Source organism: Halichoerus grypus, chromosome 1 (genome assembly GCF_964656455.1).
Source record: "Halichoerus grypus chromosome 1, mHalGry1.hap1.1, whole genome shotgun sequence".
Classification (NCBI taxonomy): domain Eukaryota; kingdom Metazoa; phylum Chordata; class Mammalia; order Carnivora; family Phocidae; genus Halichoerus; species Halichoerus grypus.
In genome coordinates this window covers 160707211-160729142 of record NC_135712.1, presented here as the reverse complement: position 1 = coordinate 160729142, position 21932 = coordinate 160707211, and the positions used below count along the sequence as shown (strand labels likewise).

General features: G+C 40.9%; 1 protein-coding gene and 1 pseudogene across 1 annotated transcript in view; both read right to left on the bottom strand.

Annotated features, from left to right (window-relative positions):
- The window catches only part of RAB7A (RAB7A, member RAS oncogene family), a 127713-nt gene extending 110032 nt beyond the window's left edge, over positions 1 to 17681 (bottom strand). Inside the window, exon 1 of the mRNA XM_036078490.2 lies at positions 17519 to 17681. The gene's annotated coding sequence lies outside the window, so the exon portion shown is untranslated. The remainder of the gene's footprint in view (positions 1 to 17518) is intronic.
- Positions 10166 to 12114, bottom strand: LOC118526940 (26S proteasome regulatory subunit 4 pseudogene; annotated as a pseudogene).
- Positions 17682 to 21932: the final 4251 nt, after the last annotated feature.

The following is a 21932-nucleotide window of genomic DNA, read 5'->3' as shown; positions in this document are numbered from 1 at the left end:
ACAACTCTGGCTGTTTAGCATAAGAGGCCTAGTTTCCAGCCTCTATCTCAGCTTTCAACATGCCATAATCATTAAGCTTAATCATTTCTAGCTTTTGATTTAAAATGAGAGACATGGGACTCTTTCTCACTTGAACACTTATAAGCCGTTGTAGTTTTATTAATTGGCCTAATTTCAGTTCTGTTGTGCCTCAAGGAATAGGGTGAGCCGAGGAGAGGGAGAAAGAGATGGGGGGAAATGGCTGGTTGGTGGAACAGTCAAGAACACACATAACACTTGTCAGTTAAATTTGCTGCCTTATGTGGGCGCATTTTGTGGTGCTCTAAAAACAATTACAATAGTAACGTCACAGATCGCCGATCACAGATCACCATAACAAATATACTAATAATGAGACAGTTTGACATATTTTAAGAATTACCAAAATGGGACACAGAGACATGAAGTGGGCATGGTGCTAATAGATTTGCTCAATGCCAGGGTGGCCACGAATCTCCAACTTGTAAAAACCACAGTATCTGCAAAGTATAATAAAGTGAAGCACGATAAATGAGGCATGCCTATATTTAAAAGGAGGAATTTATTTTTTATTTTCTATTTTTTATTTTTTTTAGGCCTTCTCTCCTAAGGTAGAATAAAACTATGTACACAGAGGGAAAGAAAAACATTCTAATATAGGTGTATGGGTGTGTCAGTCCTTCATTATCCAGGCTACAAACCAATTCTTTGAGGAATTAAGGATGACTGTCCTTATCTTACAAATCTTTGCAAAATTAGAAATACAGCTCTAGAGGCCATTTCAAACTCCACCTATTCCTTTTTACCAATCCAGAAACCTAAGTACTACAAGAATTCTTCCCTTAGGAAACCAAAGTTCTTGAAAGAACTTGCATTAAGATTACTTGTCAAGAACAAATACAAATCTTAAGTGTCTTCTAAAAGGCTTTAGCCATCTAAGCAGACAAACTTATTCCAATTGTTCTTTTATAACGTGAACTTTACATTATCATACCTATTTCATGGCTAAAATTTTAAAATGAAACTATAAGGTTTCTGTGTCTGTCTGTATTTTTATGTGTGTAAATATATATATTGTAGATGTGTAGCATTTTATCCCTGTGGATGGTATCACCAAAATTAACCTGTAAAAAAACTTTATTTAATTGGCTTAGAGAAAATGAAGTGCTTATATAATTGAGTTCTCAGAAATATAACAGAAAGTAACCCAAATACTTTTTAGGATCAAGTGATCTGGAAAAACATTTAGTATTAAGACTAATTTAAATTTGTTGGGCGCCTGGGTGGCTCAGTTGGTTAAGCGACTGCCTTCGGCTCAGGTCATGATCCTGGAGTCCCGGGATCGAGTCCCACATCGGGCTCCCTGCTCAGCGGGGAGTCTGCTTCTCCCTCTGACCCTCTTCCCTCTCGTGCTCTCTGTCTCTCATTCTCTCTCTCAAATAAATAAATAAATAAATCTTAAAAAAAAAAAAGACTAATTTAAATTTGTTGGCTTAATTAAAATAGGCATATCTTCAGAGTTATCAGCATAAAATATACTTCTATTCTACCTAGGTTTACCAAAAGTCAAATAAGCTCACGCCATCTCCATTATGGAATTTGTCAGCAAGAAAGATAACTTAAGATGATGGTTAGCTTTCTAATGTCTCATGAAATTTTCCTAACTAATCTAAGCATAATTGTTAAGAACAAGTGAATTAAATAGATGTAAGATAACAGTTTATAAATCAACTTTCCAGGAATATTTATGTGTTATGGTATGTCTATTTAAATAGTTTCCCCAAATCTTTTTGGTAACTTAAAACTTTAGAGTTTCGCTAAGTTAAATGATGTATAGTCATTAAATATCTAGATCATTTCCAAATAAGATAAAATATTGAATATATTTTTTAAAAGATTTTATTTATTTATTTATTTGACAAAGACAGAGAGCCTAAGCAGGGGGAGCAGCAGAGGGAGAGGGAAAGAGGGAGAAGCAGGCTCCCCGCTGAGCAGGGAGCTTGATGCGGGGCTGGATCCCAGGATGCTGGGATCATGACCTGAGGTGAAGGCAGATGCTTAACCAACCGAGCCGCCCAGGCACCCCAAAATATAGAATATTAATTATTGTCTCTTCTGCCTATAAAAGCCTTCCTTTTTTAAAAAAAGATTTATTTATTTATTTATTTATTTTGGAGAGAGAGAGAGAGAGAGTGTACGCACAAGGGAGGGGTAGAGGGAGAGAGAGAGAATCCCAAGCCGACTCCCCGCTGAGCATGGAGACTGATGTAGGGCTCCATCCCACAACACTGAGATCATGACCCGAGCTGAAATCAAGAGTTGGATGCCCAACTGAGCCACCCAGGTGCCCCAAAAGCCTTTCATTTTGTATAGCTCCTTGGATACTGTTCTATTCATGAATCTTGCCAATCAGATGTTCAAATTTTACTCAGTTGAATTTTTTAAAATGGAATTAAAGATATTTGGGTCTTTTGGTAAACATGTCTTGTGTCATGTTGAAAGATTATACTGTGAAGAAGCATATGTTTCTAGAAATTATGAAATATATTCATAAACTTGCCAATCTAAAGAATACTAGTATAATATAATTCAAAATTGCTTATTCTTAGTTTTCACTAGAAATTAAGATTTCTAAGGGTTAAGAATTCTAATTAATATATGTAATTAAAGTTACAAGAAATAATAAGGGAAATATCTCCATATGTAAGGAAAGTAGGATGTATGTGTTTGGTAAAAGAAGGTATGAGGAAAGGAAATGAATTTTTGTTGAAGGAAAAGAAATTTGTAGAAATTTGTAGGAAAACAATCTTTGGAAAGAAATTTTAATGTTTGGTCAAACTTGCTAACGTTAGAATAAATTTAATTAAGTTGAATTTTATTTTATTTTTTATTTTTTTAAAGATTTATTTATTTTAGAAAGAGAAAGTGGAGAGAGAGAGAATGTGCATGTGAGCAGTGGGGGAGGGGCAGAGAGAGAGAATCCCAAGTGGATTCCCTGCTGAGTGCAGAGCCCAACAGGGGCTCAATCTCATGACCCTGAGATCACGACCTGAGCCAAAACCAAGAGTCCACCACTTAACTGACTGAGCCACCTAGGTGCCCCAGTTAAGTGAGTTTTAATATAAAAAATAAGCTGGTGCAAAATTAGAATTGGTTTTCTCTCTTAAAAGGACAAAGTTTTCTTGGACTTTCGGTTTGCTGTTGGTAACAGACTGCAAAAGAACTTTACCTTTTAAATAATCTGCCTAGAAAGCAGAAATTCTTTGTTTTATCAAAATAATTTTCTGTGCTTTATTTGGTCTTTCACTGGTTTTGCTCAGAACTACATAACATTTTGTATTTGCCTTTAAAATCTTTTGTCATTTTGGTTCAATGGATAATTATTGTTTCATACTGATCTGTGATCCTATTTGGTCAAGTGTCCAAACCATTTGATATTTTTGACAGTTTCCAGAATCAAATTCTCAGTAAAATCTTTTTTGACCTCAGGGGCACCTGGGTGGCACAGTTGGTTGGGCGTCCAACTCTTGGTTTCAGCTCAGTTCATGATCTCGGGGTCATGGGATTGAGCCCTGCATTGGGCTCCCAGCTCAGTGTGGAGTCTGCTAGAGATTCTCTCTCCCTCTCCCTCTGCCTCTCCCACTCACGCTTTCTCTCTTTCTCTAAAATAAATAAATAAATCTTAAAAATATATATATATTTTTTTACCTCAAGCTAAATTTTGAGAATTTCCAGAGGGTCCCTGGAATATCTCAAAAGATTTGTATTCTCTCCTTATAAAAAGAGAGCTGTTAATACCGATTGGGCTTATTTGGTATGTTAAATTACAGGAGAAGGGTTATCAAATAATCCTGATAAACCTTCTTAGGTTATATTGTATGTTATTGATATTATTAATATAATTATTCTAGAAATTGTATGAAATTCCTAAAATTCTGACATGTATCTGTATAATGTTATCAGTCATAATTCTAGTTACTACCTTAAAATATTGTATGTCATACAAATAAGCACATTTATGTATTAATTCCACTATAATGAGCTCTCATCAGATCTTTAACAATGGTCATTTAAAATGTTTTTGTCATTTACAGATAGTCATTTTAGTCTGATTCTCTGCAAAGTGTTCTTGCAAAAGTACTCCTTCAAGGAGATTCAAGAGAAGAACTTTTGACAAGTTCAGGTTTCTGGTAACTTGAGATTATAAAACTGGGCTGGGTAATGGGGGCATCTCTCTGGCTCACTTGGTAGAGCATGTAACTCTTTTTAAATTTTTTTTTTAATTTTTGAAAAAAATTATTTATTTGAGAGAGAGAGGGAGAGAGAAAGAGTGCACGAGCAGGGGGAGGGGCAGAGGGAGAGGGAGAAGCAGACTCTCCGCTGAGCAGGGAGCCCGACATGGGACTTGATCCCAGGACCCTGGGATCATGACCTGAGCCAAAGGCTTAACTGCCTGAGCCATCCAGGCACCCCTTTAAAAAAATTTATTTTGGGGGGCGCCTGGGTGGCTCAGTCATTAAGCGTCTGCCTTCAGCTCAGGTCATGATCCCAGGGTCCTGGGTTCAAGCCCCACATCAGGCTCCCTGCTCAGCAGGAAGCCTGCTTCTCCCTCTCCCACTCCCCCTGCTCATGTTCCCTCTCTCGCTGTGTCTCTTTCTGTCAAATAAATAAATAAAATCTTTAAAAAAATTTTTTTTAATTTATTTCCTTTAGGGAGGGAGAGAGAGCATGAGCAGGGGGAGTTTTTTTTTTAATTTAAAAAGAATTTTTTAAATTTATTAATTTGGGGAGGGGAGAGAGGGTAGAGCATCTAACTCTTGATCTCAGGGTTGTGAATTCAATGTCTATGTTGGGCATGGAGCCTACTTTAAAATAAAATAAAATAAAATCAGATAAAATAAAATAAAACCTTTACCAAAAAAACTGCTGGGTAAGAATTTCCAGAGCCAATGGAAAAACTGGATTCAGGTGGAACAAATATTAATTATTTGGAAATGATGGGAATGCAAGCTGGTGCAGCCACTCTGGAAAACAGTATGGAGTTTCCTCAAAAAGTTGAAAACAGAGCTACCCTATGACCCAGCAATTGCACTACTGGGTATTTACCCCAAAGATACAAATGTAGTGATCTGAACGGGCACCTGTACCCAATGTTTATACCAATGTCCACAATAGCCAAACTATGGAAAGAGCCCAGATGTCCATCTACAGATGAATGGATAAAGACGATGTGGTACACACACACACACACACACACACACACACACACACACACACACACTGGAATATTATGCAGCCATCAAAAAATGAAATCTTGCCATTTGCAACAACCTGGATGGAACTAGAGGGTATTATGCTAAGCGAAATAAGTCAATCAGAGAAAGACAATTATCATATGATCTCACTGATATGTGGAATTTAAGAAACAAGGCAGAGGATCATAGGGGAAGAGAGGAAAAAATGAAACAAGATGAAACCAGATAGGGAGAAAAACCATAAGAGACTCTTAATCTTAGGAAACAAACTGAAGGTTGCTGGAGGGGAGGGGGTGGGGGATGGCGTAATGGGGTGATGGACATTGGGGAGGGTATGTGTTGTAATGAGCACTGGGTATTATATAAGACTGATGAATCGGGGCGCCTGGGTGGCTCAGATGGTTGAGCGTCTGCCTTTGGCTCAGGTCATGATCCCAGGGTCCTGGGATCGAGCCCCGCATCGGGCTCCTGACTCGGTGAGGAGTCTGCTTCTTCCTCTCTCTCTGCCTCTCCCACTGCTTGTGCTCGCTCTCTCTCTATCTCTGTGTCTCAAATGAATAAATAAAATCTTAAAAAAAATTAAAAAAAAATAAAAGGATCTTCTCTTTAAAAAAAAAAAGACTGATGAATCACAGACCTGTATGCCTGAAACAAATAATACATTATATGTTAATTAATTGAATTTAAATTAAAAAAATAAAAAAATAAAAGGAATTTGAGATGAAAATAACTAAAATGGAATTGATCAAAATTAAAAAATTTTTTTGGAAATGAATTATTATCATTTTTATGACTTTTGGGAAACATTTTATGGCTTTTTGTTTCTCCAGATTTAAGGAAACCTTTTTCTCTTTTCTCTTAAGTTATCAACAATTTGGTAACATATACCTTCGCATAACAATTTTTCTCCCTACCTGATCCCTCTAGAATTTGGTAATTCCTAGTGAGTGAATATTTTTATTTTCATGGCAACAGAATTATTTGCATAAGGTCAATAAGAATCTGTTCTCCTTGTAACAGGACACAATTGGAAACATAGGTTATATTACCAAGGCTTTGACTGGAATGTCACCATTTGAGAGAGATGTATATAGACTCAGATATAACCAAACAGCTTTTTAAAAACTTTTTTTTTTTTTAAGTGATCTCTATGCCAAACATGGGGCTTGAACTCACAACCCTGAGATCAAGAGTCAGATGCTCCTCTGACTGAGCCAGCCAGGTGCCCCCATGACCAGACAGCTTTAAGGAACTAATACTAACTTTATGGAGCCAATAAAGCCCCATGGAAAAATTGGCCTGGTACCTTGCTTACAGGGTTCCCAGGAGCCTTACCAGGTGAATAAGGAAGGTCACATCCTGGTAGGTGCAGGACCCTTAGGATATTTTGAAGACCTCAAAAAAAGAGGAATTCACCCAAATCTGTAGGTATTGCAGGCACAATCTGATGCTAGTCCTTAGTATGGCTTGTTAACCTCGAGAAGCTTTTAAAAGTTCAATCTGAGGGGCGCCTGGGTGGCTCAGTCAGTTGGGTGTCTGCCTTCAGCTTAGGTCATGATCCCAGGTCATGATCCCCACTGAGCAGGGAGCCTGATTCTCCCTCTCCTTCTGCCATTCCCCCCACTTGTGCTCTCTGGCTCTATCTCTCTGTCAAATAAATAAATAAAATCTTTTAAAAAAATAAATAAAAGTTCAATCTGAGATTCCTTATGAAAAGTTTCCAGCAAAGTAGATTTAAAAGAGCCTATATGGTCAACCACTATTCTTGATGCACTTATGTAAATGATCAGGCCAAGTTGATTAAAACTAGACTTGGTTTGCAGATGCATTAGTCTTGCTGTGGTTATCTTTGATAAAAATGGGGGTGATTGTAGAGAGAAAAATTATGTTTCAGTAATACACCTTTGTGGATATCAAATTCTAGTGCTGTTAATTGTCTTTGAGATTTTGTTTTCTACCTGTAAGCTGGACTAGATCCTGAATTTTTCTTTTTTTTTAAAAGCTTTTTTTTTTTAAAGATTTTATTTATTTATTTGACAGAGACATGGCGAGAGAGGGAACACAAACAGGGAGAGTGGGAGAGGGGGAAGCAGGCTTCCTGCGGAGAAGGGAGCCCGATGCGGGACTCGATCCTTTCAATGGATAAAGAGATCATGACCTGAGTCGAAGGCAGAGGCTTAACGACTGAGCCACCCAGGCGCCCCGATCCTGAATTTTTCTAGTTTCCTCCAATATTTGGCTCAACTCTCCAAACTAATGTTTCCAGCTTTCCTCCCACCCTCTGACATGGAATCCTTGAGAACTAAAACTGCCATTTTTCTGAAGCCATGCAAGCTACAGTTGGACAACTTGATACAAACTTCAGAGAAATCACCACAACAGCTCACGTATGGACCATCAGGCCTGTTGCGGTGTGGCTCCTCAGTGAGATCACCAATGACATTCAAACTACAAACCAGAAAAATCTGCGAGATTGCCTCTGCCTGAAAATACTTCGAGCCGACACCTAGGAATCTTCCAGTCTCACTGCCTTTGGAATTCAGAAACAGGGATTATAATCTGCTCCAATCATTAATCCTTGTTTTTCTTTTGTTTCCATAGAAATGCCTCTTGTACCATAGCCCTAACTTTGGGAGCCCACCTGAATCACCACTTCCTGAAATGAGATACAACTGTTTAACTGAATTGACCTATTCTCAGTATTAAGAGAATGGTTCAGTGAGATGGAGCAATCTACCAACTCAATTTCAGGATTGTGAAACTTCTTGGGGAAGTTTCCAAGGTGGGACTGAGGCGAGGGACAAACTATGTGACTCCAAAATATGCCCTTTTGGCTTGTGGGTTATTTTGAGTTGAAGGTAGACTCAAGAAAAACTTCTATTTCTCCCAAATCACCTAAAAGAATTTAGATAGGCGAGCTGGCCCAGAAAGACAGCCGTAACCAGAGATCAATTTTTATTTGAAAGACCTATCTATATGGCAGGGCAAACATCTAATTACCAAACATTTGTTCTTCTTATTGTCCTGTCACCCTTCTTCCCTTTGAAGCCCCAGGCCCCTATCGCATTCCTTAGTTCAGGATGGCATAAAAACCTCAACTGATGGGCTTGTCTTTGGGTCTCAAATTCTTTTTTTTTTTTTTAATTTTTTTATTGTTATGTTAATCCCCATACATTACATCATTAGTTTTAGATATAGTGTTCCATGATTCATTGTTTGTGCATAACACCCTGGGTCTCAAATTCTGATGGGACTTCTGTATGTATGTAATTGAATGTTTTTCTCCTGTTAATCTGTTTTTTTTTTTTAAGATCTTATTTATTTATTTGACAGAGAGAGAGAGCTCACAAGTAGGCAGACAGGCAGGCAAAGGGAGAGGGAGAAGGAGGCTCCCCGCCGAGCAGGGAGCCCAATGCGGGACTCGATCCCAGCACCCTGGGATCACGACCCGAGCTGAAGGCAGACGCTTAACCGACTGAGCCACCCAGGTGCCCCTCCTGTTAATCTCTTTTATATCAACTTACCAGCCAAAGAACCTAGAAGGGTAGAATATAAGTTCTTCCTCCCAACACATGCAATATTTGTTCTTTCATCCTTTTGGCTTATTTTGCTTAGTGTACTTCCCTCAAGTTCATCAGTGTTGTAGCATGTGTTAGAATTTCCTTCCTTTTTAAGGATGAGTTATCTTCTATAATATTGTATGCATACACTAAATTTTGTTTATCTATTCATTCACTGATGGACATTTGGGTGCATCATTTGGGCCACCTTTTGGCTCTTGTGAATAATACTGCTATGAACATTGGTGTACAAATAAGTGTTTGAATACCTACATTCAATTCTTCGGAAATATACCCATAAGTGGAATTGCTGAATCATATGGTAATTCTATGTTTAAATTTTGATGAAGTCCCAGTTTGTTGTCTATGCCTTTTGTTTCATATTCACAAAATCATCGTTGAATCCATTGCCAAAACTTTTTGCGCTGTTTTCTCGTAAGAGTTTTATCGTTTTACCTCTTACATTTAAGACTTTGATCCACAGTATATAAGCTTTATAACTTGTTAAATTAGTGATCTTCAAAAAATATAAACCCAGGGGTGCCTGGGTGGCTCAGTCAGTTAAGTGTCTGCCTTCAGCTGGGGTCATGATCCAGGGGTCCTGGGATGGAGCCCCGCATCGGGCTCCCGGCTCAGCGGGGGAGCTTACTTCTCCCTCTCCCTGTGCCGCTCTCCCTGCTTGTGCTCTCTCACCCTCTCTCTCAAATAAATAAATAAAATCTTTCAAAAAAATAAAAATACCGTAGCCTGCAGGGCTCTACATGATCTGGTTTACACTTTTCTGATTTCAACAAATTCTAGGAACACTGCCCACACCATGCTATTTCTCAAACATGCCAAACACATTCCCAACTCAAAGCATTTATACTTGCTCTTCCTTCTTTCAGAAGCACACTGCCTTCATATCTCTGATTATTCATCCCCTTCTCAATGAGGTCTTTCCTGAGCACCTTATCTGACGTGCCATCTTCATCTCTATCCCATTACCCTGCTTTTTTTTCTTATTAGCGTTTGTCATTGCCTAACATGTTATTTGTTTTTTCCTCGTGTCCCCCAAAGAGAATATAAACTTTAGGAAGGCAAAGATCTTGGCCTCCTTCTTACTGTAACAGGATCCTCAAATTTTTACCTGAATACACAGATGCTCAGAATAAAGGCACTCAGTGGTGGCCAATGGGTGAAAAACTTCTAGGTCATATCCTTAAAAATAAGGAGCTCCTTTTCTCTCTCCCCACTTTCCACTGGCTAGAACTGGATGTGGTGGCAACCAGCTGTAGACTATTTAGATGATGACAACTCCTTAGAGATGACAAAGCAACAAGACTGATGGAACCTAAATACCTACTGATTTCTTGAATCAAAGCTGTTAAAAGGGGCACCTGGGTTGCTAGTCGGTTGGGCATCTGCCTTCTGCTCAGGTCATGATCTCCGGATCCTGGGATCGAGCCCCACATCAGGCTTCCTGCTCAGCAGGGAGTCTGCTTCTCTCTTTCCCTCTCTCTTTCTCACTCTGCCCCTCCCACCGCGTGTTCTCTGTCTCTCTGCTTCTCAAATAAATAAATGAAATTAAAAAAAAAAAAGGCTGTTGAAAAAGCTTGGACTTTTCTTTTTTTGAGAAAGAGCACACTTTATTTGAAAGAGAGCATTGCACATGACCAAAAGATGAAGGCAGCCCAAAGGGCATCCTACACTTCATGTTCTAAAAGATACAAAGGATGATAGGTAAAGAGGATTAAGAGTACACTTAATATGATGAGCACTGAGTAATGTATAGAATTATTGAATCACTATATCATAGTCCTGAAACTAACATAACACTGTACGTTAATTATACTTGAATAAAAAACATTTTTAAAGATACATAGGATGTTTTGCTAAGAAAGGTCAACTGGAATATGTATTCCTTTGGGACACCTCCCCAATCATATCTCTCTGAGGCGCTGCGACACTCCTAACCATTTCTTCGAAGGCAACTGTAGTTCACTAAAGACAGAGCCACTCCAAGGTGCCTTCTTGTTTTTCATAAAAACATTTTTAGATTTTTTTTTTAAGTCCTCATTTGTTACTTTCATTCTACGTTCTCTCGAGGTCATCAGACTAGCTTCTGTACAGGTTGCCTTGATGTCAACACCAGGGAGGTCATCTTTAGCCACGATCAAGTCGTCTAGGGTTACATCAGCAGCAGCCAGCATCATCTTGCTTGCATGAATCAGACTTCTTTGTCCTTTCACTGGGCAGGGGGACCTTACTCTCCCTGTCCATGTGGCCTGATCTGATAAGTGCTGGATCCAAATTTCTTACTCGGTTTGTGGCCATGATAACTTGCACGTCTTCCCTTGAATTAAATCCATTCAACTGCTTCCACAGTTCTAATATTGTTTGCTGAATTTCTCTCTCACCACCAAAATTCAAGTAATATTTTTTTGTCCCAATAGCATCAATTTCATCAATAAAAATGATGAATGATACATGTTCTTCAGCAACTTGAAACAATTCCTGTACAAGTTTGGGCCAATCACCTAGGTACTTCTGAATAATTCAGAGCCAGTTATTCTCAAGAAAGTGGCTGAGGTTTGGTTTGCTATTGCTTTGGCTAGTAAGGTTTTACCTGTGCCAAGTGGGCCATAAGGAATGACTCCCTTGGGGGCTTTATACCCATTTTTTCCCCATAATATTCAGAATGAGCAAGAGGAAACTCACAGTTTCCTTAATTCCCTGATTTGGATGTCCAACCCCCCAATTACAGCATAGATTTCCTGGAGGGACTTTTCAACTTCATCGCTGTGACTAGGAGATCCATGTCACTCCTCTCACAGCATGCACCTTGTGGTTGAGCAGGACTGAGCAGCTGGGTTCCAGCAGATTGTTGTCTACCCATGAAAAGAATGCTGATGTGATGTTCTGAGCCCACAGATGTAGACACACACACAATGGCGTGTCTTTGATCATCAGTGACCTCTTCCAAGGTTCCTACCAACATTGGGTAGGAACTGGCTACCCTCAGATCATTCACCTTTGATCTTTTCTCCCCTTGCTTTTCTCCTACAGGCTTCATTTATTCCTGATTTCTAATGAATTCTTCCTCCTCTAACTTCAGTAATTTTAACTGGCACTGAATGTGAGCGTCACCAGTGGCAGTTTGCTGGCAGTATCTGATCCCTTTGTTTCCTTCTTTTCCCCACTCTAGTTGGTACACAAGGTTCATATTTCTTTTTCTTGTCCTCGTCATCCTTCTTGCTACCTCCAGGACCATGACCACCACTACTCTGACTTTGACCCATCTTGCTTTGGCCACTGGAGCCAAGATTGGACTTTCATGTGGAGACACATTTTCATCTCTTTTTAAAGATTTTATTTATTTATTTGAGATAGAGAGTGAGAGAGAGAGAGAGAGAGCAAGAGAGCACACATAAGCAGGGGGAGTGGCAGGCAGAGGGAGAGGGAGAAGCAGGCTCCCTGCATGTGTAGGGCTAGATCCCAGGACCCTGGGATCGTGACCTGAGCCAAAGGCAGACACATAATCGAATGAGCCACCCAGGCGCCCTAACACATTTTCATCTTAATAAAGTAACTATTATTTTGCATCTCTGTCATAGTAGCTGTATATATTTCTTAACTCTGAGCTTTCTAACCATTGTGCCTCAGCCAAGAGAAAGGAGGAATATCAACCAACAGAGCCTACCATAGTGACCAAAAAGTTTCCTCTTGTATTAATCTCAGTGTATTCCTAGTCTTAGAATGGGGAATAGAAAGAAAAAAAAAACAAACCCAAAACATCATTCTTGCTGCTGCATATATGTATATGTGTGTGTGTGTATATATATATATGTTTATATGTATATATATATGCACATATTATCTCAACTATTTATAAAAATACATATACCCATGCATACAAAAAAACACTAGAAGAAAATACTTAAAAATGTTAAGCAGAGGGGCGCCTGGGTGGTTCATTCGGTTAGGCGTCTGCCTTCAGCTCAGATCATGATCTCTAGGTCCTGGGATCTCTCCCTCTCCCTCTGCCACTCTCCCTGCTTGTGCTCACTCTCTCACTCTCATGCGCTCTAAATAAATAAAATCTTTTAAAAAATGTTAAGGGTGAAGATTCGGTTGCAAGAGTTCAGGGAAGAAAACTAAGTACTGTGAAAGAGAAAAAATACTGAAAATGACCAGAAGCTTTTTGGATTGGGAAATGGAAAGAATAATGATACAATTTTCATGAAAGTCATTAAATCTGTCATTCTTACTACATTATAGTAACATAAATACCTTAACAAATCCACCCTGGGTTCAGATAAAATTTTTCTTTGAAAGTATTGGAGAGAGACTGTGCTTGTTCTGTGCTTCCTGAAACATGTACCATGAAACAGTATTCCTTAGACACGACCATTGCAAAGAGTTTTTTCTGTGGATGCATACAGTATCTCTCCCTGGAATTTTAAAGGCTCTGAGAAATCCTGCAGTTAGGAAACATGATTCATGTTGCTCAACGAAGCTTTACTGTGACAGACATTACTATTCACATCTATATTCTCCTCTTTGTTCTTACAACCCTGATTTGTTCAGAGCAACAACATGCCCAGCTAAAGAACCATGTTTTTCAGCATTCCTTGTAGCTAGAGAAGGCCAGGTGACATGGTTCTAGGCAATGAGGTGGAAATGGCAGTTGCTGAGTGAAGCTTCCTGAATAGTTCATAAAAGAAAGACCAACTGAGCTGGCAAGTATGGTTGCTATTTTCCCTTCCTGTTCACCTTGGCCGAAACATGGATGTGACAGAGGAGCCAAACCTCTGAAGATGAAAGACACAGGATATGGATAACTGACCAAAAGTATAAAAGTAGCTTCAGCCTCTGATGCTTTCATGGGTTGACTGTACTTCTCAGAACTTCTCAATCCATGAGAAAAAGGAAATCTCTGTTTGGCTAAGGTACTATGGGTTTCCTGTCAAAACATAGGAGTCTGGGTCCTTGTTGGCACCATGGGGTAGCTGCATTTGCTTAAATCTAAACTACTTGTACAAAAGAGAAAAAGCAAGCCCTCATTTGTTTGGTACTTGTACCAGAGACAAATAGCAATGTGCACTGTGCCCGGGTTCTGGATAAGGAAGGAGGAGAGAACAGGCCATGCTTTGGAAATACTGAGTCTGAGATACTTGTGGGATAGCCACGTGTGGAGAACCAGGAGAGCGTGGGATGTGTAGGTCAGGAGCTTGGACAAAAGATCCGGGCTAGGAAAAAACAGGTCATAAGAGTTCAGGGTAGATACCTTAAAGTCCCTTACTGCTTGTCATGGATTGGGCACGAACACATTCTGTGCATCCCTGAGGAACAGAGCAAGGGATCAGATTTGACTCCAAATGAATGAATACTTTCCCATAGCCAGACCTCTCTACAAATGGAACAGGTCCTCCAAGTTAGAGAGCATCCTGCTCCTTGAGCAATGCAGGCAGAAACTGAGTACTCAAGTGGTGGGCAAGATGTCCAGAGCACTGGGAAATTAGATTTGATGACTGTTAAATATCTTTCAAACCTTGAGCAGCTAATATTCTAAGCATCTAATTTGGTTCTGGAGTGTGACGTTGTCAACCTTGTGAAAAGGATTCAACCAACTACAAGCCCACGATCCTTCACTGCTGTTGTACCCATTCTTGCCCTGAACTGTACACTTAAAAACAGTTAAGATAGTAAATTTCATGTGCACTTTTCCACAGTTAAAAATTCTCAAATAATTAAGCATATGCAATAGGCAATTCATAACAAACACTAGAGTATGAGGAATGAGCCTCAGAAATAGTGGCTGGTGCCTCTTAGAGGCATTGTAAATGCTCCAAAGAGGTGACTGTGAGCTGGGACAGCGCAGGTGGCTGTTGGGAAAGGGGCATCTCTGCAAACGGCCCGCAGATCATATCCGCTTGCGGGGGGGAGACCTTGCAATTTTTCCAATGGAGGCAGGAAGCCTGAGGCACTGAAGCCAGTGGACCTGCCATCCCTCCAACTTCTCCCTGTAGCTTCCTGTGGTAACTGTCACCCTGTGGCCGCCTGCTCCTGTCTCTTGACCAGAGAAGTTCTCCTGCCTGAGTGCAGTATTAGTTCCTTAACTCTGACGTTGAAATACTACAGAATTAGAGACCACTTATTGAGTGCCTACTATGCCTTGCATAAAGTCCTTTACATATTGTTTCTATTATTTTCACAGGGAGTCTATGAAAGAGGTTAAGGAACTTACTCAAACATGCATAATAAGGAGCTAAATTCTTTCCATCATACCATGTGGCCTCTATGATGATAATAATAATAATAAAATCCCTATGGCAACTGGGATATTTTTAAAGCCCCCGTAAGTTCTCAGAGGCAAAAATGCACTGTAACTTGGGGCTGCCATGAAATAGTAATTGCTAACATTTATTGAGCATTTAGTACAGGTTAGGAACTTGGTGAAACACCGATTACATTACCATATTTAATACATCCAATAACCCTGAGTAGTATGTGTAAAGGTGCCCATTTGTCCAGTGCCTGGCACATTGGCAAAGGCTCAGGAATGGTCAATTATTTCAGGACAGAGGATTGATCCTTCTTTCACATTGAAATATGTGATTCCCAAGATCAATACCAATTCTGGAACTGCTACTACTTTATTTTTTGAGTGTTGGAAACACATTTCTGGATGATTTTATGGAAGAACTTGGTTTGAATGCTAGTTCAATGCTGCCATTGTTTTCCATGATACTAACCCTAAAAACAGGAAGATATACCAGAAGATGTCACTAAGAATATGTGTTTATAGTAGAAAGGCATGCATGCATTCATTCATTCATTCAACAAATAGGTCTTGAGTGTCTTCTGTTTGCCAGGCCACACCTCCTGTTCCCCCTCCTCCCCTCAAAAAACAGACAAAAACAAAAACCCTTCAAACAAACAATACAAAACCCCAAATCAAAAAAGCAACCCCTCCCCCCCCCATATAACTAGCTTTCAAGAGGGCTCAGGTAGTCACATGGGTATAGAATAGAGCCGTTGCAGCAAGTACTGTAATATTGACCTTGAAAATTTTATCCTTACACAATGAATATCATGGATCTTTATTAAATTCAGTTACAGCTGAAAAATGCCACTTTTTTTTGCTATTGTCTTTTAATGATATGATGACCTTATAAAGGAACTTCATGTGATTAAATCATATATTTAAATAATTATAAAACTTATCTTTCTTCCTATTCCTGTTCCTCGCCTTTTCATATCTATTGCTTTTGTTAGACCAGGCAATTACTGTTACTAGTTTCAGATGGAGATGTTTTATGCCTAGGCAAGTGTCAGGGCAGAAAAATTTTCCTTCCATCCTCCTAGGTTCTTTGTCTAATAATTAAATTGACATAAAACACATTAATAGGGAAAAAGGTTAATTTTGTATATACAGAAGCCCCATAAAAAGGTGAAACCCAAAGACACTCAGGCAGTTGAGGCTTATATGCCATTTCTGAGCTAAGGAATGGGATAAGGGCTTGGGACTTCAAATGGGAGAAGGCAATTCACACGAAGATAAAAGCAGATGTTTGCCCTGCCATGCAGGTAAGTCCTTGAGATAAAAAGCTAACCCTGGTAATAGCTCTCTTTCTGGGCCAGGTCCCCCTATTTAAATTCTTTCAGGCAGTTAAGGGAGAGGTAAAAATTTTCCTGAGTATGCTAGGTCTGGATTGACTTCGGCTCAAAATAATCCACATGTCAAAGTGGCAGGCACACTTTGGGGTGGCATATTCTGCTCCCCCTCACAAGCTCTTTTGTATCTTAACCCATGTGGGTCTTTTTTGTTTTGTTTTTCAAGATTTTATTTATTTTTTAAATATTTTGTTTATTTATTTGACAAGAGAGAGAGCGAGCGAGAGTAGGAATACAAGCAGGAGGAGTGGGAGAGGGAGAAGCAGGCTTCCCTCTGAGCAGGGAGACCGATGCAGGGCTCGATCCCAGCACCCTGGGATCACCACCCGAGCCAAAGGCAGACGCTTAATGACTGAACCACCCAGGTGCCCTTCAAGATTTTATTTTTAAGTAATGTCTACACCCAAGGTAGGGCTTGAACTCACAACCCTGAGGTCAAGTCTCACACTCCACCTACTGAGACAGCCAGGAGCCCCAGGACTACCCATATGGGTCTCAAAACAAAACACAATGTTATAACCATAGACATTTTTCTGTGCTTTGCTTTTTCTCACGTAATATATCTTGGAATTTGTAAACTGCTGCTTTGCTCTTTCTAGCAATGGCAAGTTATTCCTTTGGGGAAAAATGGGCTCTAATTTAATTTCACCTGGTTACTCTCTGGTTTCACGGCTTAAGAGAGGAAAAAGCTGTCTTTTTGTCTACATGAATCATTTTGAGGTTACTACGAATCCCCGTTCTACCCCCCTTTCTTAGTTGTTGGCAGGGAAAAGTACCTTACGGTATACAACGAAGTATCATTAAGTCCAAACTGAGTCCCAGGAAATGCAGGGCGGGGAGTCCCCGGAGGAGACCCTTCCTCCAACCACTCCACCCGCACACAAAGACCGAGCGTGCAAGGCCCATCCCACCTGCGGCGGGGGCGGGGCCGGACCCCCACCCCGACGCACGTTCGCACGCTCCCATTTTTCCGGCTGTCTCCGCTTTCACAGTGGGAGCCGCCATCTTGGATTTTGGGTCACCTACCCCGTCAAGACACCTGGAAACTCCGCGGCAGCCATCTTTTACGAGAAGCCTGCGTTGCAATCCCTGCGCTCAGATCATCGCGTTTCTCAAAACGGGAAAAACTCTGTGTTCCCTACAACCACAAAGGAAGCAGCCATCTTGTACGGCAAACCCCTCCATTTCCGGACTGGCTCACTGACGTGACAAGGAAGGCATGAGCCAACATAGGCGACTCTCGCGCCCTCTGGTGCTAGTGCCCTAGCAGTGACTCCAGCTTTAACTCGCTGGGGATTCTGCTTCCGGGTCTGCTCGGGCGGGGCCTTGACGTCGCTTGGCCCCGCCGCGAACGCCGAGCTGGGGCAAGGCTGGCGTGGAATCTGAGCCTGCGCGTTGAGCGATCGGGGGCGTGACGTGGTGTGGCGGGGCGTGGCGTGCGGAATTTGGAGAGGAAATGTTCACATTTGTTTAGGGTCCTTGTGTGTTGTGGTAATCCTACTGGTGGAGGGAATGTACGTTTTTACAGCCTCCTTAGAAGCCAAGCTGGGAATGTCTTAACATAGAATTAATTCTCTCCATGACTCATTTGATCAACCACTTAAAGGCTTAGGAAATTATTTTATAGGTGTGTTCCAAATGAGCACAGACACAGATAACAAACCAGCATCGTTTGAATAGTGAAAGCCTGGAAACAACCTAATTGTTCATCAATAGGGGACTGGTTTGGTTTAAACAATATAACACATTGGGGAGCCGGGGTGGCTCAGTCGGTTAAGCGTCTGTCTTTGGCTCAGGTCGTGATCTCAGGATCCTGGAATCGACCCCACATCGGGCTCCCTGCTCAGTGGGGATTCTGCTTCTCCCTCTTCCTCTGCCCTTCCCTCTGCTCATGCACACACTCTCTCAAATAAATAAATAAATAAATAAAATCTTAAAAAAAATATGACACATCTATGTGACAGAGTACTAACAGCTCTTTTTTTAATTTTAGAGAGACAAGGAGAGACACAGAGAGTGTGCAGGCTGGAGAGGGGCAGAGGCAGAGGGAGGGAGGGAGGGAATGTCAAGCAGACTCTCCGCTGAGCGCTGGAGCCTGACACAGTGCTCAATCCCATGACCCTGAGGTCATGACCTGAGCTGAAGTCAAGAGTCTGATGCTTAACCGACTGAGCTACCCAGGCGCCCCTATGCAGCTCTTAAAAAGAACAAAGCAGTGCTGTTATGGAATGAGCTCCAAAGTTATATTGATCACATATAATTATGATGCATGTGGCTGCAAATAATAGAATACTCTTCTATTGCAGCTTCAACAGACCAGTGTTAATCTAGTGTGTATAATAAGTAGTCCACGCATAGGTAGATCTGAAGTTTGTATGGGTATGGTGTGCCATCAGGGATGTAGACTTTTTTTTAATGCAAAAAATTTTTCTTACCATGAATTGTATATTAAAAAGTGCATAAAACATAAATGTCCAATTTAGTAAATTATTGTAACACAAATGTCTATGTAACCACTACCTAATTTAAGAAAGAGAATGTTGCCAGCGTCCCAGAAACTCCCCCTTGCCCTCCTTTACCCCATGTGCTAGAAGATCCCAGGTAGGTGTGCATCACAATCACAGCATACACAGCAAGATCCATGGCAGGAACACCACTCAAGCCAGCACTGAGCTGGCTCTCCCTGGCCAGTTGCACATAGCCATGGGGTTGTGGCCCAACCAGTCAGAGATGTTAAAAGTCAAGGAATAGGGGGCACCTGAGTGGCTCAGTTGGTTAAGCGTTTGCTTTCAGCTCAGGTCATGATCTCAGGGTCCTGGGATCGAGCCCTGTGTCAGATTCCTTGCTCAGGTGGGAGCCTGCTTCTCCCTCTCCTCCCCACTCATGCTCTCTCTCACTATCTCTGTTGCTATCTCTGTCTCTCTCAAATAAATAAATAAAATCTTAAAAAAGAGAAAGTCAAGGAATAGGACACAGGAATAAAGTAATTTCCCCTAGTGCTAGTGCCCTCAACCCTGGGCCTAACCTTGGTGGACCTGGTGGGGACACCTCATCTGTGCCAGGGAAGACAAAGTAGATAGATGGGAACCAGGACTGTGATGTTTCTGAGAACCAGCTGAGGGGTATTGGAGGAAGGCTGTGGGCTGAGGGCTGAGTATTTCTTCCTCTCTGTCTGTGTATGGTCTACCTTGCTGCTCTGGTCCACCTGCTTGTGGTAGTGGCAGAACTCTAGCCTGGACAGGGCCGGGAAATAGGGTGGTCAGGGGGATGACCACATAGACCATGAAGAAGTAGCTGAAGGCACTGTCTGATGCAGCTGTGCTGTGAAGATGCACTGGTCATGGGCAGGGAGGAGACGATCATCAGGCATTGGTTGCTTATCAGAAACATGTAATTGGCAGTCAGGATACCAACCAAGGAGAATGGACTGCTCTGCAAAGTGGCACTGAATGAGTTGGAGGGCATGACTTTGATTGTGGTGATGATGGAGAATGGCATGGTCTCCAGGTGCCCCATCACCAGGATGGCCACTTGGCTGCCCAGGATCCACACAGACTGGATCTTCCTGAGCAAGGAGAAATTAAAGTAGTAAAGGACAATAGGGGCATCATGGTGTATTGGGTCAGGACATTGTTGATGAGAGCTAAGGAAACTTCTCTCCAGAGGGGCCAACCATGGAGTAGATGAGGAATGAACATAGCTACTAAGCTAAACAAGGCCAGCGACATGTTGAGGGTTATGCCCAGGTGGTTTATGAAGCAGACAGAGGTGGTTATGGAGATATTCCAGAGAAGCATAGTCCATAGGCCCAATATGAAGAAGCCAGCCCAAGAAGCCTTGTCCCTTACCTGGGGCTGGTGATGGGTTGTCATGGTGATGGTGTTCTTGTACCAGCCAGCCAGCAGCTCTCTCAGTCAGGAACTTGACTGAGGTTGGGCAGGCTCTGGGAAGCAGTTCTGGCTGTCTCAGGAGTCTGGAAGCCTGGCTTGTCTTGCAGGGGTCTTACTAGTCAGGGTCTTCATAAGAAGGAGGAGAACTAGATCTCTATGGTATTCACCATAGCACCCATTTCCTAAGTAAGACATTTGTAAATAAACAGTGATTTTAGGAATCTTAGATAACATTCCCTGCTCTATCTGCTTCAAACCATCAATCAGACCACCTCCAATTCCATTAGGATAGCTTCCTGTTTCTGGAAAGTGGATGCATTCCAGGTCTTCAGGAGACCTCTCTTTAAAGTACAAAAATACCTTCATATCTATTATCAGTTTCCACATTGGTTATTAGTTAGCACCCCAGCAGGGATGTATTTACCACTTAGTTAAGGGCAAGTCACAATTTTCTTCTTCATCATCACATCCTCCTCCTCCTCCTCCTCCTGGGGGAGAATCCAGTACCTAGAGGAGGTGCTGTTTCTGTCCTTGGGAAATACACAAGATTTGTCCACCCAGGTGTGCAAATGCACAAAAGTTATTGTCTTGTTGTGGAAGAAATGAAATAAGGAAGGCTTTTCTTATTTTTCTAGGACTATCTAACATATTAAAAATCTACAATATTGTCTTTTTTTTTTTTTTTAAGTAGACTCCACACGCAGCATGGAGCCCAATGCAGGGCTTGAACTCACAACCCTGAGATCAAGACCTGAGCTGAAATCAAGAGTTGAGTGCCCCCACAATATCATCCCTACAATATCCCTACCTTAAACTTATGAATAACATTCATGCAGGACAACATAAACCAAAACAAAGAGAACATCAGACTTTTGCACTTTTATCCACCTAATATGTACAATTACTGCTTTATGCAGTTGTCTTTTAAATCAGAGGGAAAAAAAGAGCTACAAACAAAAAGGACATTTATGTTGTCTTTTATATTTACCCAAGTAGTTACTTTTATTGGTGTTCTTAGTTTTTTCATCTGGAATCAAATTACTCACTAGTGTCATTTCATTTTAGCCCAAAACATTCCCTTTAGCATTTCTTATAGTATAGGTCTGCTAGTGACAAATTCTCGTAGTTTTTGTTTATCTGGAAAAGTCTTGATTTCTCTTTCATTTTTATTCTATTATTTCATTCATTGATTTTTGGATATTAAACCAAACTTTCATTCTTGGGAAATAGCCCATTTGATCATGGTGTATAATTCTTTTTATATGTTGCTTGCTTTTGTTTGCTGATATATTGCTGAGAACATTTGCCTCCATATTCATAAAATATATTGATCTGTAGTTTTCTTCTCTTGTGATGTCTTTGTCTAGTTTTGTTGTTAGGGTAACACTGGCCTCATAAAATGGGTTGGGTTGTGTTCCTTCCTCTTCTATTTTTGAGAAGAGTTACTGAAAAATCGGTATTAATTCTTCTTTAGTGTTTGGTAGAATTCACCAGTGAAGCCATCTCCCCTGGGCTTTTCATTATGGGAGAGAAGGCCTGTGTTCTTGGCT